The sequence below is a fragment of the Lepidochelys olivacea genome, assembly GCF_965140295.1.
Source record: "Lepidochelys olivacea isolate rLepOli2 genome assembly, chromosome: 7".
NCBI classification, from domain to species: Eukaryota; Metazoa; Chordata; order Testudines; family Cheloniidae; genus Lepidochelys; species Lepidochelys olivacea.
Window position 1 is genome coordinate 114,309,321 of NC_140417.1, and position 19,979 is coordinate 114,329,299.

A 19,979-nucleotide genomic window follows, 5' to 3' on the forward strand; every position below is an offset into this window, starting at 1 on the left:
TCAATGCTTGCTATTTGGTGCTTTTCCTAAAGCCCCCATTGCTTGAATAAAAATAATTGCATGAGAATCTCAGCTTTCTTTCTTTTTTTTTTCCAAGTAAGTTTCTAGCCCTTATGGCTGCAGAGAAAATCTTGATAATGTGAAGTGAGTGTACCCTAAAGGCTCAGAAATCAGAAGGCAAATAAAAAGACTCCTGAATGGTTTAAAAAGCATGAGATTTTCTTTAAAAAATCATACAATCTTGTGATTTTTTTTTTGAGCCCTGACTTACGTTTTTTAACGCTTGAAGTTGGTAATATTGTATACACACAGGTTTAACTTCCCATATGGGAGTAGTTCCAGAAAACCCAGCGTGACACTGGCAGACCAGGTGTCAGCTCATGCCAAAGCCCCAGGTCAATTCCCTTGTGTATTAGTATAGATCAAACTAATTGTTAAGTGTATATGAATGTATTTGGTTTTTAAATGTCTTGAAAACTAAGGGGATGTTACTTGCATTGTTTTCACTTATCTGTATCCTGTTATAATGTAATAGCAAACATTTACATTGTGTATACCCCTGTAACTAAATAACCCATCAAATGAGCCATCAAATGAGAAAAAAGCCTTTGAAATGCAAATGAAGAACTTTAACAGAAAAATGCTAATTTCAAAGCAAGTGGTCACTGTGAATGATGATTGGCGGTCAAAGACTCAAAATAGGCAGTCACATTCCTCACTCTCCATCATCAAAGGAAAAGCCCATGTGGGTAGTGACACTGTCAGCTTGTTTTCTGTGAGAAGAAGCTATATGAATGGATTAAAGGAAAGATCCCACATCTCTGGATTGTTTGGATTCTGACAGGCAGAATGACTGAACGAGGAGACATCCCCAGAGTTATTCTGGGTAGCCCTTAGAGACTTTTGGGAAACTGGCAGTTTATTACATTGCTGCTACCATTTGGAATTACAAACTGTGACTCACCTGTGCCTATATTTTACCTGCTTTAACTTCGCAATAAAGCTCACTTCCTTTTCTTAGCTAATAAATCTTTAGTTTACTATAGAATTGGCTGCCAGTGTTGTCTTTGGTGTAAGAGCTAGAGTACAGTTGATCTGGGGTAAGTTACTGGTTCCTTGGGACTGGAAGCAACCTAAATGTTATGTGATCTTTGGTGTAAGTGACCATTTATCACTTAGTCCAATTTGTCTGGATGGCAGGATAGAGTGGAGCAGGGGTCAGCAGCCTTTGAGAAGTGGTGTGCCAAGTCTTCATTAATTTAAGGTTTTGCATGCCAGTAATAAATTTTACATTTACAGGGGCCCCCGATGGAACCCCAGATTGGCAGTGGGCTGAGCGGGGCCGGCAGCCAGGACCCCAACCGCAGGCGGCTGGAACCCCAGACCAGCAGTGAGGTGAGCGGGGCCAGCAGCTGGTATCCCAGGTCGGCAGCAGGCTGAGCGGGGCCGATGGCCGGGACCCCAGCTGGCAAGCAGCCGGCATCCGGAACCCCAAACCATCAGTGGGCTGAGCTGGGTGGCAGACAGAACCCCAGACCAGCAGCAGCTCACCTGCTGCTGGTCTGGGGTTCTGGCAGCTCCTGCCAGCTGGTGTCCCAGCCGCCAGCCCCGCTCAGTCCTCTGTCGGCCTGGGGTTCCGTTCACTCAGGCCAGCAGTGGGGCTGAGTGGGGCCGGCACCCTGGCTGGCAAGGGGCCAGCAGCCGGAACTCCAGACCATCAGCAGGCTGAGCGGGGCCGGCGGACAGAACCCCAGACCGGCGGTGGACTGGGGTTCCCTCTGCTGGCTCCTGCCAGCCGGCAGCCGGGACCCAGGCTGGCAGCAGCGTGCCAGTAAAAATTGGCTCACGTGCTGCCTTTGGCATGTGTGCCACAGGTTGCCGACCCCTGGACTGGAGCATCTAAGGGGACTGTCTGTGATGCCATGGTAAGAATGGTATGGTGATCCAGTTCACATTTGGTACTGGCTTGGTGAAATCTAATTATAGAACATACCACCAGTTTGGGGTGCCTTTCCTGTTTTCTGACAGTCTTCCTTGAGCTGAGCCACTCCAAACAGCCTGACACCAGCAGAACTATTTACATTTTCTAAAATTATTCACAAGACAGTGCAGGTTTGGGGGCATAGTATACATGTGTCTCTATATACATATATAGAGGAACCATCAACATGTGAACATCCTAACTAGCCTTAAGTATCTGCATGATATTATATTTTTAAGCTTTGTCCATCTCTCCCTCTATTTCTACCCAATTGTTGCTACCACTAGTTGAGTCTTTGTCTGTATTTTAGGTCCTGATACTGCAAACATTTACACACATGCTTAAGTTTACCCAGTGGAACTACGTCAGTGCATAAAATCAAGCAAGTGTGCCAACATTCGAGCCCTTGACTAGAAGCCCTTTGAGTCCCTGGGTCCACATCCCTTTTTATTTTCTGATATCTCTCTGTATGGTGTTAGCTCAATTTTGAGCACTGAGTGTATACATAATATAAAAATAATAATCATAACATGAAGAAAAGACAAGACAGGGAGGCTGAGGACTGAAGGCAAGATGATCATACAGGCACTTGGGAAGCTAATGGAGGTGACTTGACGGGTAAGTTTAATGTTTTAGTTATAGAATATATGTATTTTTTTTTAAAATTCCGGGTACAAGTTGCAACCCTAAGAAGGTGAGTATTCCTTGAAGTCAGCATGATCACTCTTTAATTAAGATTTGCAGGTTTGGAATCTTTGTAAGCTTGATTATAAATAATTAAAAATTGGTGGTTAGGGCACCAATCTAGGACTTGGGAGACCTGGGTTAAAGTCCCTGCTTTACTATCTGGGCAACTCACTTAGCCTTTCTCTGCCTCAGTTATCTATCTATGAAATGGGGATAACAATATTTCTCCATCTCACAGAGGTGTTGTAAGGATTAATTAATTAAAAATCGTGAAGTGCTTTGAGATCTACTGATCTATATAAGAGCCAGGTATTATTATTCTACCTAATTTCAGAATGGCTATTAAACCTCATGCTTCAGGGCCCAAGCCAATCTCTAATCATAAGACACAAGGTATGGGTATGGGACAGGTTTTTCCACATCTGCCTACTGCAGGGTTTTTACACCTTCCTCCGAAGCACCTAGCACAGGCCACTATTGGAAATAGAGTATTGGACTAGACTTTAGGTCTGATGTAGTCTGGCAATTCCTACGTTCCTAATACATTTTGTATACTTTTTAGGCCCCGATTCCGCAAATTACTTTGTATCTGCCCAACTCTGAAGTCAATGGGCTTACTTATAGTTAGGTGTACGCTTAAGTAGTTTGCTGAAGAGGGGCCTTAGTTTTCACGAGTGCACATTGGGACTGTGAGATCACATAAACTAATAATGCAGTAAAGGCGCCTGGAGATACTAAACAGCAATAACAAATAATGCAGCAAAGGAGTAGGAAGAAGGCTTGGTCTACACGGCCAACTTATGTCAGTGTAACTGCGTCACTCAGATTTTCCACACCCCTGCACAACCGAGTTACACTGACCTAACTCCCAGGGCAGCCAGCCCTGTGTTGACAGGAGAGCTCCTCCCACACCTACTGCCTCTCTGGGGGGGGGGGCTAAACTACACTGAGGGGAGAAGCAATCCTGTAGCGCCCTGTGAGTGTAGACGAGCCCCGGGTGGGAGCTGTGGTCCCTCCTCCAGGAGGGCCTGGAGCAGGTGCCAGTGGGAGGCATCCCTCCGTCGGATTCCTGCCGCCCTTCATCATCCTCATCACTGCTAGCGTCGGGCCTTGTGAGTAAGAGACGGGGAAGCGCCGTGCAAAAAAGGTGGGGCAGGGACACAGGAGAAGCCTTTCCGCACCGGCAACAAGCGCCTCCCCCGCCCGCCCGCCCGAGCCACACAGGCCGGGCCCGCTGCGGGCAGAGCGCCAGCGCCAGCCCCGCCTCCCGCCCACCCGAGGCGGGCGGGCCGTCTGCGGCCGCCATCTTTGTTGATGTGTCAGCGCCCAGCTGCGGCCGGGAGCTGCCGCAGGAGGAGGAACAACGCGGGGGCCCCCGCCGCGGCCATGGAGGCGCTGCCGCCGCTCTGGCTCCCACCCTCCTAACAAGCGGGTAAGAGGCCGCTGGCGGGGGAGCGGGAGGCTGTGGCCGGGGTCAGTGGGACTGCGGCAGGGAGGGTGGAAGCGGGGGTTGGCTCGGTGCATTTCAGCCCCCTGTGCCCCTGCCCAGCTCTCTCCGTCGGGTGCCGGCCCTGGCTGATCGCGACCCCCGCGTTCGACTTGCTTCGCTAGTTCGCCTCCCTAGTTTGCTGCTGAAGAGTTTTAACCCCTGATGCTTAGGACGCTATCCCCCCCCCCCCCCCGGAAGAGTTCGCTGGGGAAGCCTGGTGTGGACAAGGGAGCTAGGATCATGCTGATGGTTTATGGTTGTCCCGCTTCTCTTGTCTAAAGATCTCGCAGCACTTTATGGCCAGGCTGATTATTGACATTCCCCTTCTGCCTGGGAGTTAGGGAATCCTTACTGTAGCCACTGATCCAGGGGCGCACGCAAACAGAGGCCACAAGTGACGGAGGAAGAGAGGACCCAGGAGTCCTGACTTTCTTGCCAGTCAGCGTTCTAGAGCTGCCTCCCTAGGTGTTAAGGTGACACAAGTACTTTTCTTTTCTTTTTCTTTTCTTTTCTTTAATAGGATCGTCACCGATGATCCTGGTGTGCAGCTGCCTGCTGGGTTGTCTGACAGTTTAGTGCTTTTATTTCCTTCTCCAAAGTACCAAAAGTGATTAGGTAATAAAACTCTAAGGAGCTTTGGTGTTTCTCTAAACACAGGTTTCAGAGTAGCAGCCGTGTTAGTCTGTATTCGCAAAAGAAAAGGAGGCCTTGTGGCACCTGAGAGACTAACAAAATAAATGGACACAAATCAGACGTCAAGAATTATAACATTCAAAAACCAGTTGGAGAACACTTCAGTCTCTTTGGTCACTCGATTACAGACCTAAAAGTTGCAATTCCTCAACAAAAAAACTTCAAAAACAGACTCCAATGAGAGACTGCTGAATTGGAATTAATTTGCAAACTGGATACAATTAACTTAGGCTTGAATAGAGACTGGGAGTGGATGGGTCATTACACAAAGGAAAACTATTCCCCCCCTCCCCCCTTCCTCAGATGTTCTTGTCAACTGCTGGAAATGGCCCACCTTGAGTATCACTGCAAAAGGTGTCCTCGTTCTCCCCCCCCCCCCCCCAGCCGCTGGTAATAGCTCACCGTGTTTCATCTTCTCTATGTATATAAATCGCCACACTGTATTTTCCACTGAATGCATCCGATGAAGTGAGCTGTAGCTCACGAAAGCTTATGCTCAAATACATTTGTTAGTCTCTAAGGTGCCACAAGTACTCCTGTTCTTTCTCTAAATACTGAGAGCCAGAGCTGCCCCTAAATGTACATTGAAAACTAATAATAAAACAGCAAGATTTAATGATTGCTTTAATAATAAAATATTAACTGTGGTTATTCTGTACAGTGGAAACTACAGCAGACAAAATTTACTTTAGGCTTTTGTGTGTGGTCTTTTCAATTGCTAGTTGCTATGAGATTTCAATGAATCTGTTGCAAAGGAATCCAGGTGCAGGTAGCTGTAGTTGGAGTGACATCAGTAACTTGTGGCCTCTGTGGGAAAGGGTCAAGTTTAGGAGAGGGAAAAAAGCAAAATGAAATTGAATACAAGGAGGTTAAAGTCTTGACTAGGCAGCTTTATACCATCTCCTCATTCAGAAGCTTTAAAGTGTCTAGCTCCTGCTGTGTATCATCTGATTTTCCCCCCTCATATTTGTTTTTTTCCCCCCTCTGTGGAAAGTGTTGATTATATTTTTACTGTCCTAATGCATAGAGTGTACAAAGCCTTCCCATTGTTTCTGCGGTTTGTGCTTCTATTATACACTTGCGGTTTTTGTGGTAAAACTATGTGAAGGCTATGGAATAGCTGACATGAAGGGATTTTTTTTTTAACCTTGCAAGATTACTGCAGTACAATATGTATTTTCAGCTTTTATTTATAAGAGCTGTCTGAAGTTCCAGGTTTAAAAATGGGAGGTTTTACAGCAACTCAGGCAAGAAGAAAAATTCTGTTTGCGTAGTCCATATTTTTAGCTCTGATCCTGAGAAAGCAATCTTCACTGGTGGATCCTTTAAACCCACACAGAGTTCCAGGAACCTCAGAGAGACATTTTGAAGATCTGGGCAGGTTGTGTTGCAGGATTGATTTTACACATGAAGATCCCAATCTGCCCTTTTATTTCTTTTTAATACAGTACTCTTATTTTTGTTGTTTACTTTTTCTTCTAGTAGAATTTCCTTTATGAAAGGTAAAATAATACAGTATAATACTAATAATGCAGCACCCATTAAAAAAATCCCAAAGTGCTTCATAATATCAAATTTACAGATACTAACTTTAAAGGGACATTATCCAGGTGAAATCTAGTTGGCTTCATCAAAATAAAATAATTTTTAAAAAGTAGTTTCATTTCCTTTGAGTCTTCCCTGCTAACTTCTTGGATAGAATATAGTCACAATTTCCTGCTTTATTTAAAAAAACGTATATTTCTGTGCTGTTGCTCTCTGGAAGACTCTCATGAACAGGGGAAACTGATAAACTGACTCTTCATGGGAAACAGTGAAACTGGCTATGCAGAAGTGTGGACAAAAGTGCACTCAGTAGTGGCTTTTAAAATATAAAATCTCATGTGCTCGTGGGAATTAGGATCACGTTTTCCTTCATAGGTTCGTATAGTTCCTAACTCCTGGGAGCACATGAGATTTATATTTGAAAAGTTAACATTAAAAGAATATTGTGTGCCCACTATACTTCTCATCTTTAACAGACCTCTATTAATGAATTTACCTTTAAAGCTTATTCACTCATCTGGGTCTCCTGAGCACTGATATTTTGGTCCCATCCGCACTTTTAAAAGTTTGCAGGGGGACCTTGTTGTAATATAGAAACGCTCCAGCACAGTAACACATGAGTCTGACTGATCAGTATATATGGAACAGTACCATATTTCAGCTGTTGTTTAACTTTGGATTTGCAGGGTTGTAGCAACTTTTGGAAACTCCTTTAATTAAAAACCCATTTTAGTTCACACTGGCTCAACCCATGACTTAGTTTTCAATTTGGTCTGCAGACCTCTGGGAGTCTGCAGCCTATGTCCAAGATTTCTGCACTTCCGTTCAAAATTTTTTAGGGGTCTGCAAATGAAAAAAAGTTGAAAACCACTGACGTAGCCAACTCAGGGTGCTACAGTGCTTTAACTAGCAATGGTCTGGGGGAGCTCTCATATAGACAGGTTACTAGGAGTTAATTGGCACTTCAGCAGGCAAGTCATCCACCCCTGCCCAGAGCGGGTCTGGATGACATGGTAGCTAAGATGCTGCTACTGCAGCAAGGCTACACTAGGGCTGTTGCCAGTGGAGCTGCACTGGTTTGAGACGTGGGTGGCTGAACAGTACAGAAACAACCGGGTTTAGTTAGGAATGTGTCAGTTTAGCTAGGAGGGTGCTAAGTCTTTTCTACACTGGGAAAATTATGAAATATGTTTCTGCACTGCTGCAGCTCCCCCAATGAAGGATTATTTATCTGCTTGTCCCTCCCCTCCCCTTCCTTTTGTTAGCAAGCCCTTAGAGCTTAAAGGCTGTTTTAAAACCCTGTGTAAAGATTACTGGTTTTGGGCCCCAGGCCAGCCCCATTGCTGGGACTGTAGGATTCCGCCTTCCCCTCCCCCCGACAATTATGAATAGATCCACTTTGACCATCGCATGTACAGTAACCTTGGAACCAGACAGACTAAATATTAACAGACTCTGGTTGCCCAGTGACTTGCATTGTAATTGTAACAAATCTAGCCCCAGTGGTAAACCTAACCATGTTCAAGTTTTATCTTCAAGTTGAGCTGTGATTGGTTTCACTGCCAAAACATCAATCAGATCACAATATGAAGTCTTTGCAGGATACGGGGAAAAACTCAGAGGTACTTCAAAGGAATCATGTAAAAAATGCATACTAAGGTAATGCACAAGGTGTGACACAAGCAAAGAAAACCCAGTTAAAACAGCATATCTTGTTTTCCAATTCCTTTAGAGTGAGTCATAGTGCTTTGAAGATATACAGTCCTGAGTTTTGCACCTCAGTGCTGAAATGGAGCAACCTGCAACCATTAAATATATATAAATAGCATTAAAAACAATTAAATAAAATGATAGTCTGATACTCTAAATTTCCTTGCTTTTATGTACTCTGCCAGTCTACCTTTATCCCTCCCATCTCCTGAAGCTTAGTGCTCATAACACAGTGAGGCTTTGTCTACACTGGGTCAGAGAGCTGTGTCAATTTACACTTGTGTTTAGAGCACTGTTACAGCCTTAATGCACCGTAGACTTTTCCATTCCTGTTACAAACAGATTTGTGCCCTGACCACGGCTGCAATCCTCTTTGACTTTCCCTGCGTAGACAGGCAGCCTGTAACACAGTTTGGTTCTACCTCCATGAGCCAAGTAAGCGATGTTTGAAGTAACTATGATTAGGACTAGTGTCTTATAGTAGCAATTTTTGAGAAATCTCCTACTTCTGCCCTACCACTGAAGGGAGTGCTAGTGTAGATAGAGCTCAGGTGGTTTTACTGCCATGTTGCCTAGACCTGCACTGTCTAAATAGTAGTAATGGTAATAAACTACTTGTCTCAATCAAACAGGGAAATAGAAAGTTATACTATATTAAGTAAAGACCTTTAAAACACAGATTTTAAACATGGTTTAGTTCAAGCCAAACCATGTTAGAAACCATCTTATCTGTAACCATGTTGAGCCATGTTTGAGTTGAGCTTTTTTTAAGCACTTTTCCTTAATGGTGCTTAAACACATGTATACCAGCACTGAGAGGCATATTCTACTCCTGTTGCGTGCACAGAACGTATCATTCTTATCTTATTTAGTAGTACACAGAACTAAAGTACAACTTTTTTTTACATGGTGTCTTCTATCCGTACTTTGTTTTGAAACAGTGGAATGGAACTTAGTACAGGATTGCTGGCTTTATGTTGGAAATCAGCAAGCAAAGTGAACGCCGCCAAGTGGTACAATAATATGATCAAACTAGCTGTCCTAGAAAGAATTGCTTGCAGTACAAGAGGCAGCAGAAACAATTTCTTTATTTTAAACACACAGGTTCTCAGACTGCTGTTCGTGGACCCATGACTGGTAGCTAGTTGATCAGAGTTGTCTCTCTATCTTGTTTCAAGCTTTTAAATTCCATTAAAACATCACTAAAATACATTAAACACTTTCCCCATATTATCCTTCTGTGTGAGCAATCACTATAGTTGCCACAGGGATGTTACACAATTAGGGCTAGGAATAAGTGGTCCATTCAGTTTTTGAGTGAGCAGGAGAAGTGGTCCATGTGGTTATAAATGGGAAAGAATAATCATGGGGAAATTCTGCCCCCCCCAAAAAAAAAAAATTCTGCACACAATACAGTATTTTAAAACTTTACATTTTTTTGGTCAAAATAACACTATATATAATCACTCTAGTTTCAATTATTTTTATAATTTATTTAAAAATAAAGTCAGAAACTGTGTCTGTAACAATACAGACACACACAAAATTTTCCCCCCAGGAGTAGAGAGTTAAAACAACCCAGTTCCTGTTTCTCTGCTACCTCTCCCCTGGAGTCCAGCTCAGGGCCCAGACATCTCTCCAGATTCCACCCCACTCAGACACTCACACCCCCCCCCAGAGCCCACCTATGGGCCCCTTCTCCCCAGGCCAGATACTTGCATGCACCCCCTACACCCCTAGAGACCAGGGACCCAGAGGGAGAAACAGCCTGATCCTATTGGGATCCAGGCTTGTGTGCAGTTTCCTGCACGCTTCCTCCTGGGCGTGCCAGGAACTGCAGCTGCCCAGAACCCTTGCTGCTCTTTCCTCCTTCCCCTGGTAGTGTCTTCTATTTGTGAGCTGGGCTCTGCTGGGTCCAGTGGCCCCTAGTGGCGGCCATCAGCTCAGCAGCTCAGTTCTGGAGGTGCGGGGAGTAAATTCTGCACAGAACATTAATTTCTGTGCAAATTCTGCAGTGGTGCAGAATTCCCCCCAGCAGTAAAAGGAGGAGTGCATGAGATTCTCTGTATTATTAAGCTGTCCATGCTACAAAATGATTGGTCTCTAGATCTTTATGATTTAATGAAGTTCTCAGTCAGAAATGGGTGGCTCAATTATATCTATAATAAAATATTGTGCATTATTAGGTTAGCATATTTTATTATCTCTGGTATGTTTGGAATTCATTATATTTGCTATAGAGTTAACAACTATTGTGATAAGAAAAGGAGTACTTGTGGCACCGTAGAGACTAACAAATTTATTTTATTGTGAGCTTTCGTGATGCATCCGATGAAGTGATATGTAGCTCATGAAAGATTATGCTCCAATAAATTTGATAGTCTCGAAGGTGCCACAAGTACCCCTTTTCTTTTTGCGAATACAGACTAACATGGCTGCTATTCTGAAAACTATTGTGATATCATTAGTCGCTGCATAATTTGGGTCACAGCAACTGATCTGCACTAGCATTATTACAGAGTAGGGTTTTGTGCTTGTTTTATAAAGGGCGGAAGTTTGTGTGTGTGTGAGAGGAGGGAATCTTGAACCTATAAGGGAAATTTTAGACTGACAGAACATAATTTCCCCAAGATGACAATTGGCTAGAATCCTAGGAAACTATACTGGTAAAAAGGCAGTTACTGCTATAACTTAGGTATCTCTCTGGAATCATTCATCTATCTTACTAACCAAAATCGGTGTTGAGACTGGAGCAGATGCAAAAGTGCATGATTTTGCTGCTGAAAACATGCAGAAAATTGAGTCATCGAGCTGATGGGAGTTCCTGGCCAGTCTAGACACAGAGTTTATTGGTATGATAGTTAACAAGGTTACTGAAGACAGAAGCCGGTCTAACTTTTGAAAAGCCAGTTGGCAATCGAGCAAAACTCTCCTTGACTCTGACTGTCAATTTACTTACACTTCTGTAACCTCATTGCTATTTGGTGTTTATCACTGCTACAACCACAATGATGCCTATCCGAGTCACTGACTCAATTCCATCTTATCTGAAAGTATCCCTTTTTACTCCCCTCTTTTCTAATATTGCACAGTCCTTTGCCCTGGCCTCCCTGAGTCCCATCTCTCCAGATTGCACCTGCCCTTTCACATGTACAAAAAATCCCATGATTATATGAGCATCATCCTCAAACAGCACCCACTGGTCCAATATTCATTTAAGGATCTGATTCCAACCCTCCCTTTGTTGTTAAAATCCTCCATAGACTTTCTGTAACTGACTTCATGGACCTTTGTTTCTTCTTTTGAACTTCTAGCAGCAATCTCTCTTCTGTCACTCTGCACATGCTCTGACCATAATTGTCAACTCTGTAGCGTATATATAACTAGCAGCAAGCATCCTAGAGAGAATAAAATATGCTAACCTAATAAAGCACAATATTAATTATAGCCATAACTGATGGACCTGTATGAGAGGCAGCTCCTCTTTATTTCTTGTCACGTAGAACACAATTTCTTTATTTCTCCAGTTAATTGATTCCCCATCTCCTTATGAATCTTGGTTGAAAATACATTTTTCTCACTTGCCTTTACTGCTTAAATTCTCTCTCATTTACTTCTGGTAGTATTGTTTAATTCAATAAAGTGTATTGTGATGCAGCTTGTATGAAAGACACCATGCAAATTAAAGATGTGTTGTATTATTGACTTGGAAATAGAACAGGAAATCTAGTTGCCTTGATCTATGCAATGAACATAAAACAGTAACTGAAGATATCCTGTTCTATTAAAAAATCTACCCTCCCCCTCTCCAGACTGGTGGAACGACTGAAGTACAAAGACGTGTTCAGTCCTTTTACTTTCAGCTGAGTAAATGCTTTGAGATTTGAGTAACAACATAGCTGTCATATAATCCAAGCTGCAAGAGCTCTCTGTTCAATTTTAATTGTTAGACTGTACTATGTGTACAGTACATGTGTCATAAAGCGTGCTCTGATGACAAATGCATATCTATACATTTCCTAGACACTGACTGGGCATGCTGACCTATTTCTTTCCCTAATTAAATGATTATAGTTAGTGACCTTAGCCCATGAGACCCATGGTTTTAAATTAAAGTTTAATTTTTTTTTACCACAAATCACATAATTATAAAAATTCAGAATATTTTGTAGTATCAAATCATTATTCCTTTAATACTACCCTAGTGTAAAACTGTGTGATGAAGTGTAGACCATGCCACATTGCATCATGTGGATTTGTTTTTCTAGTAGTTAGTAACTAAGTAGTTAGTAACTATTGAATTAGTAACAAAGTAGTTTCCTTTCAGAGTAACAGCCGTGTTAGTCTGTATTCGCAAAAAGAAAAGGAGTACTTGTGGCACCTTAGAGACTAACCAATTTATTAGAGCATGAGCTTTCGTGAGCTACAGCTCACTTCATCAGATGCATGCCGTGGAAACTGCAGCAGACTTTATATATATACAGAGAATATGAAAAAATACCTCCTCCCACCCCACTGTCCAGCTGGTAATAGCTTATCTAAAGTGATCATCAGGTGGGCCATTTCCAGCACAAATCCAGGTTTTCTCACCCTCCACCCCCCCCACACAAATTCACTCTCCTGCTGGTGATAGCCCATCCAAAGTGACAACTCTTTACACAATGTGCATGATAATAAAGTTGGTCCATTTCCTGCACAAATCCAGGTTCTCTCACCCCCTCATCCCCCTTCCCAAAAACCACACACACAAACTCACTCTCCTGCTGGTAATAGCTCATCCAAACTGACCACTCTCCAAGTTTAAATCCAAGTTAAACCAGAACATCTTGGGGGGTGGGGGGGTAGGAAAAAACAAGAGGAAATAGGCTACCTTGCATAATGACTTAGCCACTCCCAGTCTCTATTTAAGCCTAAATTAATAGTATCCAATTTGCAAATGAATTCCAATTCAGCAGTTTCTCGCTGGAGTCTGGATTTGAAGTTTTTTTGTTTTAAGATAGCGACCTTCATGTCTGTGATTGCGTGACCAGAGAGATTGAAGTGTTCTCCGACTGGTTTATGAATGTTATAATTCTTGACATCGATTTGTGTCCATTTATTCTTTTACGTAGAGACTGTCCAGTTTGACCAATGTACATGGCAGAGGGGCATTGCTGGCATATGATGGCATATATCACATTGGTGGATGTGCAGGTGAACGAGCCTCTGATAGTGTGCCTGATGTTATTAGGCCCTGTGATGGTGTCCCCTGAATAGATATGTGGGCACAATTGGCAACGGGCTTTGTTGCAAGGATAAGTTCCTGGGTTAGTGGGTCAGAGGCTCGTAGAACCTCTCCAGTCGGAGAACACTTCAATCTTGCACTATAAGGTGGGTAGAAAGCTGGCTAAATTGTCGGGCTCAACGGGTAGTGATCAATGGCTCCATGTCTAGTTGGCAGCTGGTATCAAGTGGAGTGCCCCAAGGGTCGGTCCTGGGGCCGGTTTTATTCAATATCTTCATAAATGATCTGGAGGATGGTGTGGATTGCACTCTCAGCAAATTTGCGGATGATACTAAACTGGGAGGAGTGGTAGATACGCTGGAGGGGAGGGATAGGATACAGAAGGACCTAGACCAATTGGAAGATTGGGCCAAAAGGAATCTGATGAGGTTCAATAAGGATAAGTGCAGGGTCCTGCACTTAGGACGGAAGAACCCAATGCACAGCTACAGACTAGGGACCGAATGGCTAGGCAGCAGTTCTGCAGAAAAGGACCTAGGGGTGACAGTGGACGAGAAGCTGGATATGAGTCAGCAGTGTGCCCTTGTTGCCAAGAAGGCCAATGGCATTTTGGGATGTATAAGTAGGGGCATAGCGAGCAGATCGAGGGACGTGATCGTCCCCCTCTATTCGACATTGGTGAGGCCTCATCTGGAGTACTGAGTCCAGTTTTGGGCCCCACACTTCAAGAAGGATGTGGATAAATTGGAGAGAGTCCAGCGAAGGGCAACAAAAATGATTAGGGGACTGGAACACATGAGTTATGAGGAGAGGCTGAGGGAGCTGGGATTGTTTAGCCTGCAGAAGAGAAGAATGAGGGGGGATTTGATAGCTGCTTTCAACTACCTGAAAGGGGGTTCCAAAGAGGATGGCTCTAGACTGTTCTCAATGGTAGCAGATGACAGAACGAGGAGTAATGGTCTCAAGTTGCAGTGGGGGAGGTTTAGATTGGATATTAGGAAAAACTTTTTCACTAAGAGGGTGGTGAAACACTGGAATGCGTTACCTGGGGAGGTGGTAGAATCTCCTTCCTTAGAGGTTTTTAAGGTCAGGCTTGACAAAGCCCTGGCTGGGATGATTTAACTGGGAATTGGTCCTGCTTTGAGCAGGGGGTTGGACTAGATGACCTTCTGGGGTCCCTTCCAACCCTGATATTCTATGATTCTCTCTGGTCACGCAATCACAGACATGAAGGTCGCTATCTTAAAACAAAAAAACTTCAAATCCAGACTCCAGCGAGAAACTGCTGAATTGGAATTCATTTGCAAATTGGATACTATTAATTTAGGCTTAAATAGAGACTGGGAGTGGCTAAGTCATTATGCAAGGTAGCCTATTTCCTCTTGTTTTTTCCTACCCCTCCACCCCCCAAGATGTTCTGGTTTAACTTGGATTTAAACTTGGAGAGTGGTCAGTTTGGATGAGCTATTACCAGCAGGAGAGTGAGTTTGTGTGTGTATGGGGGTGGGGGGGATGTGAGAGAACCTGGATTTGTGCTGGAAATGTCCCACCTTAATTATGCACATTGTAGGGAGAATGGTCACTTTGGATGAGCTATTACCAGCAGGATAGTGAGTTTGTGTGTGTGGTTTTTGGGAAGGGGGATGAGGGGGTGAGAGAACCTGGATTTGTGCAGGAAATGGACCAACTTTATTATCATGCACATTGTGTAAAGAGTTGTCACTTTGGATGGGCTATCACCAGCAGGAGAGTGAATTTGTGTTGGGGGGTGGAGGGTGAGAAAACCTGGATTTGTGCTGGAAATGGCCCACCTGATGATCACTTTAGATAAGCTATTACCAGCTGGACAGTGGGGTGGGAGGAGGTATTTTTTCATATTCTCTGTATATATATAAAGTCTGCTGCAGTTTCCACGGCATGCATCTGATGAAGTGAGCTGTAGCTCACGAAAGCTCATGCTCAAATAAATTGGTTAGTCTCTAAGGTGCCACAAGTACTCCTTTTCTTTTTGCGAAAGTAGTTTCCTTGTTTCTGTCAGTTGTCAGGTTCTTGATACGTCTTGTAATGCAGTTTTTGTGTATTGTAGTAGAGTAACTTTTTAAAAGGTAGTGGAAAATATATTTTTAATTTTACAGTAAGGTGTTTATAACAGGATGGTGTAAAGGACATGGAATGATATTCGGTACTATGGTATTAGTAGGAGAAAATTTCTACATAGGGCTAATTTATCTGAACAGTTATGGGCTTGCTAATAATACTTAGTGCTGTTAATGAAGGTCTTTGCACATAATCATTTCCAGTCTTATTTTGAATATTCTATGTTGAATTTTGTATGTTCAGCAAGAAAATTCTAAACAATCTTATACACTTTGAATACTTTCCATCCAATTAATCTTAACAGTTAACGCTTTTTTTTTTTCAAATAAACAAATCCTTCACCCTATTCTATATTACAATGACTAAAGTATCTTGTCATTTGTTAGTATTTCCATTTGGAGTAGGGGGTTTGATTAAATCAGTTGTACTCAAGATTTTTATTGCTCAAAACCCTTGAACGCAAAAACAGCTTTATAAATAATCCCATAGATACTTGTCCACGTTTTTATTTCTGGTAATCTAGAGGAGTTGGAAACTTCATTGATAGGTTTTTCCTGGTGATGGAAGCTGTAGTGTAGACAGGTCATAGGAGTTGGATGATCTGATGTGGTAAATACGTGAACCCTGTCTACCCTACAACATCCACTCTAGATTGTACTGCAGCAGAAAAATGTTTACAAATGTTCCCAGTGATCACTGTTGTTTCATTAGCTTTAACAATTGTTTCCTTGGCAAAAAAGTGCTTTTATATAGGGGCCCATTTGTGCAGATCATCTTACAGGATTGAGGCCTAATATCAGAATGGAAGAAACAAGTGAGTGTAGCAAATGATAGGGAAAAAGAAGGTGGGAAGAAAGTAAAGGGTTAATTATAGCAATAAGACCAGTTATTCAGTTTAGGCATGTGCACATCGTAATGGGACAAAAAATGATTCATAAAATAATTTATAACTGGCGCTTGTTGCAGACATCACAGTAAAGAATAATTTTAAGGAGAGTTTGCAGGTTCATATAGATTTATAAAACTGACATATTTTAACATGAGTTTTGGAGAATTAAGTCAGTAAATGTACAGATAAAATATTTTCTAAGTGGAATAATATCTTGATAACATTCAAAGTGTAGCTTGCAGACATAGATAAACTACGTTCCATTTTAACAAAAAGAGGCTGAATTTCAGCTGAGGATGCACTTGGAATCTTGTGACCTGACTTTCAGAGGTACCGAGCAACCATAACACACAGTGAAGTCAATGGGAGCACTGGGTGCTTAGTACTTTTGAAAATCAGGCCACTTTGTTCTTTTCCCTAATTAACAAAGGTGACGTATAACAGGTGGAGCAGAATCGGTCAAACACATCTACTTATGCTTCATAGCAATCCTCAATTTGTGGGTGGAGTTCGTTCTCTCTCTGTCCCTGTCTCTCTCTCTTTTTTTTTTTTTTTAATTTGGAGTAGGAAATTGTGTTGCAACACCATATGACCCGTAACCATGAGTTTTCAAAGTAAGCGCAGTAATACATGCAATTTACTCCAGGAAATAGAAGTCATATTGCTTATATTTGCTAATGGAAGAGTCAGGAAAAGCCATGAATTCTTTCTTGTAGCATCTCTGATTCTAGATGCCTTGTACTTTTCATGGGAAAAAAAAATCTTCATTTATCACCCTACAGCCCACTAGCAATCATGGTTGTCTAGATTTATTAGATTTTATTAGAATTGTTTTTAAAAGTATGGTTAAGAAAATTTGTTATTTGGGGGGGTTGGACCAGTTGCCCACAGCTGATTTCCTGTAAGAGTGAAACTAGTGACAATTGGTTTCAGCTGCTTTGAAGGGTGTACTAGTCCTGTAGTACTGTGTCAAAAGCAACAATGCTGAAAAAATAAAGAGAACTGTACCATGTCCTACACGTAATGCAGCTGATTTTCCTTCTTGATTCAAGTTTGCCATTTGGCTTCCGGACCAACTTCTGGAAGTCCCATCCAAAGCAGAATTTTACCATTAATTTTACATCACAAGCCTGCCTTAAAGAATGAGTAACTTTTATTTTTGTTGGTGTGGTACAGTACTTGATATGTAGAGATTACCAAGAATATCTAATAAAAGAAATCATGCAACCCATGCTCAAAAAGGGACTCTGGCTTCTGTTCTTCAGCTCAGTAAGGCTAGGTCTACGCTAGAATTTCTTTATATTTCCTTCTACCGCTGTTGCAGCTCTGTCAGTAATAGTAACAGTTGGAAGTATGAACCAGGCACAGGTCTTTTAACCACCTTGTTTAACCACTAAGGGCTGATGATATACTTTTTGTAACTTATCCCAGTATAGTTTGTTTCCCTTTCCGTATGGGGATGGCTGTATCAATATAAAAGTGTTTTATGTGATAACTACATCCATGCTGTGGCGGGGAGGGTTTGTAAAAGTTTCAGTTCACTGGTGTACTTAAAGTGGTACAACTCGTGTGGTTAGACAATTGTGCTCTGGATTCAGCTTCGACAGTATTTGACTGATATGCAGGTCTCATGCACCCAACATCTTTGAGTACCATTCGTAATTCACATAAGCAGCGTGAAGATGCTATTCTTTCCCTCTTGGCGATATGGGGAAAGGTGAATAACAATAACCTTATTATTGGGTTCTGCTGGCTGTGTCCTGATGAGCAGTGTTATGAGTGAGTGTTATGCAGACCAGATGAGCGTTACTGGAGTTGGAGGAGCAAATGGACCTGACTTTTATGCGTGCCACTAATTCCTTGCACATAAAGGAGAGGAAGTCTGCACCACATAGCACAGACAACCAGTTCTTTTCTGTGGAGCAGACAGCTGCCCCACAACCCTGGCCACTAATTATAGAGAAAGAGAAGAAAAAGTAGATCTTTCTTCCACTCATTAGTAGGAGGGAGAGGAAGAGAAAAACAGAGGGGTAAAACCCCATTTTTTCCAGATGCCAGTAGAGGGGAAGGACCCTACCAACCAGGAGGGAGAGAAGATTAATAGTCCCCTCTCCTGGTGACCAGCAGAGCAAGCTACACATTAATTCACTTTTATCTATTGTATGTGCAATTCAGGTTTTAAAAATATCTCTTATAGTCTGTCCTCTAATTTTTGACCTTGTGGGGTTAGCAATATGGAGGATTAGTGGAAGTTGCAGAGCATTTGAAGGATTACTGCTTAGAGGTGTTTGCTTTGATATTCTATGATGAATTTCAAGGAAAATGACCTTGACAAAATACAACCTATAAAAGCTACAGGAGCAGTAATAGTACAGGAAGATTTCTAGGTTGTTGGTCAACACAGGTTTGAGGAGGGACCATGAATATAAAGAAAGATTCTAAATAGTTTAAGGACTTTGCTGTTTAAAATTGGAAGGTATAAATGAGTCCCTCTGAAGAAATCTTGAGGTAAGGTGTGGTCTACGCACCGTTTTTGTACCGCTTTAACTATTTTGGTTAAATTTTTGTTGAAATAGTTATCAGTACAGTCCTTAGGGTAGATGCAGGTGTTCCTGTACAGAGCATCTTTATACTGGTATGATTTTATCCATGCTGGGGAGAGTTGTACCACTTTAATCACACCTAGTTAAAACAGTACAATTTATATTTAGACAAGGACTAAGAGTTTCACATGAAAATTGCGAACCGTCTGCTTTATTGCCATATCTAGAGTGAATAGAATATATGGAAGGGTAGCAGGGGGTGGCATGTGTTTCTTGAGGAGTAGGACATTAATATTTCACTTCCTGTAAGAGGTGTCTCGATACTTTCACATCTCCAGAGTTTGAAAGAATATTGTATTTTAGCTGACCTGTGCTCTGAAGTCTGTCTGGTGGTTGCATGATGGGCTAATACATTTAGCAAGTTGACATTTGGTGACAAAGAATTGAAAATAATCTTTACTTTACCACTGCAAGTTAAAGTTGAATCTCTCCAGCCTAGTATGTCATGCATTATTGTGGTTCTAGACTAATAAATTAATCAGAAGTTTAATTTGAAAACATTTTAAAACAAATGCTATCTGCATCATCTAGTCTTCAGTGAGTGAATTTCCTTAAGCTTATTATTTTCTGCAGAGACTTGCAAAATATTTTTTAGTTTAAGTGTGATCACAGATACTCTCCTCTTGTAGTAATTCAGCATGATAAACTTATTACTGTACTATGATCAGTCTCATGGTTGTGCATGCATGTAACTTACTCTTGTGCTCTTCTTTACAATTTAATTTTTCACCACAAAATAACATTAAAAATCAGTGTCTGACAGACATTGTTTTAAAAAACCCACCAAATCCTCTGCTTATTACATTTCTTAAAGTGAAGTTAACAGAGGGCTGTATAATTGGTTGTCAGTTTGCAAGAGTATGGGAGTGAACCCTGGATAAGAACCAGAGTTGAATAATTACCTTGGGGTAGATCAGACATAAACGGATAAACAAGGTAAGGGTTTGATTCTGCAGCCCAACATGAGTCACTTTGCAGATTGGATCCATACTGTGCGGATCAGGCCCCTACTTCGTTAAATGATTCCAATAAATATATTAAACTTCTTCAAAAAATTCCCA

The 19,979-nt window shown here is 42.0% G+C and overlaps 1 protein-coding gene across 3 annotated transcripts in view; it reads left to right on the plus strand.

Moving 5' to 3' along the window:
- The first annotated feature begins 3,969 nt into the window (after positions 1 to 3,969).
- CCDC186 (coiled-coil domain containing 186) overlaps positions 3,970 to 19,979 on the plus strand; it is a 60,024-nt gene continuing 44,014 nt past the window's right edge. For 2 of the 3 annotated variants that reach the window (XM_084633273.1, XM_084633275.1), the window contains exon 1: positions 3,970 to 4,100. The gene's annotated coding sequence lies outside the window, so the exon portion shown is untranslated. Of the gene's footprint in view, positions 4,101 to 4,677; positions 4,773 to 19,979 lie in introns of all 3 variants that reach the window. The other variant, XM_084633274.1, reaches the window with a different exon arrangement.